Consider the following 5297-nt stretch of genomic DNA (forward strand, 5'->3'; position numbering starts at 1 on the left):
GAGGATCAGAGAACCACAAAACCGCTTTGGTTGGAAAAGCCCCCCCCAAGGCCACCGAGTCCAACTGTTCCCCCAGCGCCGCCAAGGGGACGTGTGGCGCATGTCCCCGTGTGGCACATGTCCCCAAGTGTCACATCCACGCGGCTTTTAAACCCCTCCAGTCACGGGCGACTGAATCCCTGCCCTGGGCAACGCGGGCAACAAGGGCTGGACAATCCTTTTCCCGTGGAGAAGTTTTCCCCTGATGTCCAACCCAAACCTCTCCCGGTGCAACCTGAGGCCGTTTCCTCTCGTCCGTCCCTTGTTCCCCGGGATGCTCCGTGCCTGCCGTGTTCCCACCCGTTCCCCCAGCCCGGACTGTCCCGGCAGTGGCGTTTTCGGCGATGTGTCCCCCGGACCCGCCCGGGCGTCCCCAGGGTCCCCACGCTGTTCCCACCTCCGTGCCGGGTGCCCTCGGCCACGTGTCTGTGGCACCCCGGAGGCCCAGAGAGACCCCAAAACCTCCCCGGACACCCCACCCCGCGCCCGCACCGAGGGCTCCCCGCGACGGGGCCCTTGTGCCCCTGGGGTGTCCCCCCCGTGCCCCCGCGGGCAGGGGGGCTGGCGCGGTGACAGGGCTGTCCCCAGCCGCCCGGGCGGGGCAGGGGACACCCCGGCACAAGGGCGAGGCTGGAAGGTGCCGGGACATCCCCGCGGGGCTGCCGCGTCACCAGCCCGGCGCGGCTCCGGTGTCCCCGTCCCCGGCCAGAGGGGCCACCAGCCCCGCGTCCCACGGGGGCTTCCGAGGGCACCCGGGCGTGTGGCACCGTCCCCGCACACAGAACTCCCGGATCCGCCGCGGCGCGGCTGCAGGTGAGTGAAAAGAAACCAGAAACATTCTAAAAAACCCACCCGAAAAATCACCCCAGAGCAGCCCCCCAGCCCCCCTCATCGTGGGCACCATCTGGTGTCACCGGCTGTCGGCACCATCCTGTGTCACCCCCCGTCCGGGGGCGGGCTGGGGTCCCCCCACGGCAGCTGGTGGGGCTGAGCTGCCCCGCGGGGCCCCGCGGCCATCCCGGCCATCTGCCGGCCCCGTTCCCAGACCCGGCGCTCCCGGGAAGGGTCACGCTCCGAGCGCCCGTGACAAGTGACAGCCCGGCCCCCCCCGACCCCCGGACCCGGCTGCAGCTGCGGAGCGGGACCGGGGGGCACCGGGGGGGCACCAGGGGGGTGGGGACCGCATGGACCCGCAGCGACACTGCGGGGGAGGGAGAAGGGGGGGGTTTCCATGGGCATGGGCTGTCCCCGCGGCTGGAATCAGGGCCGGGGCTCCCCGAGGAGCAACGTGCAGTTTGTTACCAGCACTGCACCATTCCAGCTCTGTCCAGCATCCTCCCAGTCCTGTCCAGCATCCCCCAAAACCCATCCAGCATCCTCCTAATCCTCTCCAGCATCCTCTAATCCTGTCCAGTATCCCCAAAACCTGTCCAGCAGCCCCAAGTCCTGTCCAGCATCCCACAGTCCTGTCCAGCATCCCCAAACCTGTCCAGTTTCCCCCAAACCTGTCCAGTATCCCCCAATCCTGTCCAGCATCACCAAAACCTGTCCAGCATCCCCCAATCCTGTCCATCATCCCCCAATCCTGTCCAGCATCCCCAAAACCTGTCCAGCATCCCCCAATCCTGTCCAGCATCCACCATTCCTGTCCAACATCCCCCAATCCTGTCCAACATCCCACAATCCTGTCCAGTATCCACCAATCCTGTCCAGCATCCCACAATCCTGTCCAGCATCCCCCAAACCTGTCCAGCATCCCCCAAACCTGTCCAGTATCCCCAAAACCTGTCCAGCATCCCCCAATCCTGCCCAGTATCCCCCAATCCTGCCCAGTATCCCCCAAACCTGTCCAACATCCCCCAAATCTGTCCAGCATCCCCAAATCCTGTCCAGCATCCCCAAAACCTGTCCAGCATTCTCCAATCCTATCCAGTATCCCTCAAACCTGTCCAGCATCCCCCAAAACCTCTCCAGCATCCCCCAATCCTGTCCAACATCCCTCATTCCTGTCCAACATCCCTCATTCCTGTCCAACATCCCTCATTCCTGTCCAACATCCCCCAATCCTGTCCAACATCCCTCATTCCTGTCCAACATCCCCCAATCCTGTCCAACATCCCTCATTCCTGTCCAGTATCCCCCAAACCTGTCCAACATCCCTCAAACCTGTCCAGCATCCCCCAATCCTATCCAGTATCCCCCAAACCTGTCCAACATCCCTCAAACCTGTCCAGCATCCCCCAATCCTATCCAGTATCCCCCAAACCTGTCCAGCATCCCCCAATCCTATCCAGTATCCCCCAAACCTGTCCAACATCCCCCAAACCTGTCCAGTATCCCCCAAACCTGTCCAACATCCCCCAAACCTGTCCAGTACCCCCAATCCTGTCCAGCATCCCCCAATCCTGTCCAGCATCCCCCAATCCTGTCCAGCATCCCCAGGTCTGCCACGGAGAAGGAATTTCCTCTAATCATGGGATGCAGTCGCTCAGTGGGATCAGCAAAGACCCCAGGGCACCGTGACAGCAGCCCCAACAGCCAGCCAGAAAACAGGGCAAAGAGCTCTCCACCGAAACGAAACAGAAGAAGCCAAACGCTTGAATCTTTACCTTTTTTAATCAAAAAACATACTCTGTTACAGAATTTCAGGAAAGTTTAACTACAGTATATTATCCACAAACTAGGCCTAATGAAAAACATACAGTGAAGCTACAAAGGAACTACTGGGAATTCTGTTGACCGCTTATCAAAAGGCAATGAAGGAAGGAACTCTTAACCAGGCTCTCATGCTCAAAAAAACCCCCAAACCAAACCCCCTCTCACGGTGAGTTTTGGGCCACGGGTACACTCTGCAGCTCCCGAGCCAGCTGAGCCACAACCCCAAACCGCACCAGAAGGACGCAGAAGGTGGTGCTGGAGCAGGCAAGAGCTGGCTGGGCTCACTAAGCTCGTGCCAACCCTGCAAACCCGCCAGGGGCGAGTCACTCACGAGGCACAGCAGCAGCCAACAGCGCCAGGAGCTCCGGGAGGGGTTGCCAGGGGCGGCTCTGCTTCCACAGGGTCCCACCCAGCGACACTTTGGCGGCGCTGAGAGGCAGAGTCAGCTCCAGGGGAGCCTCGGGAGTCAGCGCTCTGAGTCAGCACAGCCACAGCCCGGGAGGATTCACAGGAACATTTACAGGGAGCGTGATGGCACAACGGGAGGAGATGCTCAGCTCCCATGTGACGCCGGAGAAGTGCTTCCCATTGGTTTGATTTCCCTGCCCGGGACCCAAGTGCCAACGAGCTGCAAGAAGTAACCAGCTGAAGTGCTGATGAATGACCCACGAGGACAGAAGTAACCAGCTGAAGTGCTGATGAACACACAGCTCGGCCCCAAGAACAAAAAAAAACCTGCCCCCAGCTCGAAGGAACGCTCCTGTGACCGGCAGGTGCCCCTCCAAAATCACCCCGTTAGAATTCAGGGCTTTCAAACCACTCCAGCGGGAGGGTTTCCTCTCCTGCACCTCTTAAGGTGTTACCTCGGAATGCCCTCACCCTCCAAACCAACAGTAACTGGGACAAAGCCACCTAAACCTCCCAGTGCTAATCCCAGCTCGCTGGCAAACCAAGCAAAATTACAAAGTGTTCTTCTGAGGGTGGGAAACACAGGCCCTAACTGCTTCATCCAAGGAACTAAGCGGGAACAGGAGGTCAGAAGATGGAAAAAACCCTCGCTGGGCTCAGAGGATTTGAGAGACTCTGAGCTGGGGAGGCACAGCCCTGGCACCCCTGAGGTCCCTGCCTGCAGCGCACACGGGGATCATCACGGCTGTCAAGGAGCTGCAGCTCTTCTTCCACCCTCAGGCACAAATGACAGGCTGTCAAAGGCTCAGCGTGCTGCTGCTGCTGCTGCTGCTGCTGAAGGGTTTCCAACCCATTGTGTGCTGCCTTTCATGCCTTGTCATAAGAGCACAAAAGTTAAGCTAAAGGCGTATTAAAAGCCGAGGATGAGATTTATCTCATTGTGTCCTTAAAACAGCTGTGACTGGGAACAATGCCTCTCCAGTGCTTCACTGCCTCACACAATACTCAAGATTTCTCCTGATGGACAGCCTGTGGTTTCTGGGTTCAGGTGTTGTTGCACTCTGAACATTCTGGGCCATCTGTGGCCGCCCTTGTAGGTGGAGACCTGCGAAACACCCGTGAAAAGACCGGCCCAAACAGCCGGATTTTTTCCAGGGTGTGACCACCCAGCCCGATGAACACCCTGCAGAGAGCTACACAGGGAACAAACCCTGGGACTCCCCCTGGAGCCTGCCACAAGCAGCTCATCAGCCAGAAGGTCAGGTACTTCCCAAACGCCCAGGCACCTCCAGGCACAGATTCCCAGGGGGAATCTGGCGACAGGAACGCCCAGCCAGGCATTTCGTGTCTTCCCCCCCCAGATCAAGGTCTGTGTTGTGAGCTGCTGGTTAAGGAGCCTCTCCCAGGATGTGATCAAAGGTGTCCCTCGAGGACGTGGGGCGAGCTGGGGTTTGGTGAACCGAGACCGCTGGGAAGGAGAGGAGACTGGAAAAGGTTCTGAGCTGAAGGCCTTGAGAAAAGCAAACACTGCTTCCTCCAGAGATCGAGAAGCTGCCACGTAAGAGGAATGAATGACAAAGTGGTCTCATCAGAAGCCAGCCCGAAGAAGGCAACAGCCCACTAAAATACAGAGAAACCGACCCGTTTGTGGCCATCATCCCAAAGCCATCCATCCTAAGGGAGAACAGTGACTCCTGGCTTCCAGGATGTGAGAAAAGCAGTACCTGAACACTGTGCGCCACAGCCCTCCACAGATCCCTGTAACTACGCCAGAAACTTGGCAAAAAGCTTCCGAGCAACCTCTCCCGGGGTCTGTCCCTCTGTTACCGCGCTCCGAGGACTCCGGGAGGAGCCCCTGCCCTTCCGTGCCTGCTGAACTGAGCTCCAGCTCCCCGCACAGAGGCGGCAAGGGAAGGGAATTCCTGCTGCCTCCTCAAACAGCCGAGGAGGGAGATCCTCAGGACGCTGCTCTTATAGAGGAGGGAGATCCTCGGGGACGTTGCTCTTATTGAGAAGCGGTGAAAGCAGAGAAAAGCTGGACCTGTTCCCTGACAAGTTTGAACCCACACGAGCTCCTGCCACTGCTGGCTGCTGCTGGACCTGCAGAGGGAAGGGGATCCACGGCTTCAAAGGTGCGGAACTGCGTAACAAAAGCAAACTAAATTCATATTTTTAAAAAAAAAAAAAAAATC

This window comes from Chiroxiphia lanceolata, chromosome Z (genome assembly GCF_009829145.1).
Source record: "Chiroxiphia lanceolata isolate bChiLan1 chromosome Z, bChiLan1.pri, whole genome shotgun sequence".
NCBI lineage: Eukaryota > Metazoa > Chordata > Aves > Passeriformes > Pipridae > Chiroxiphia > Chiroxiphia lanceolata.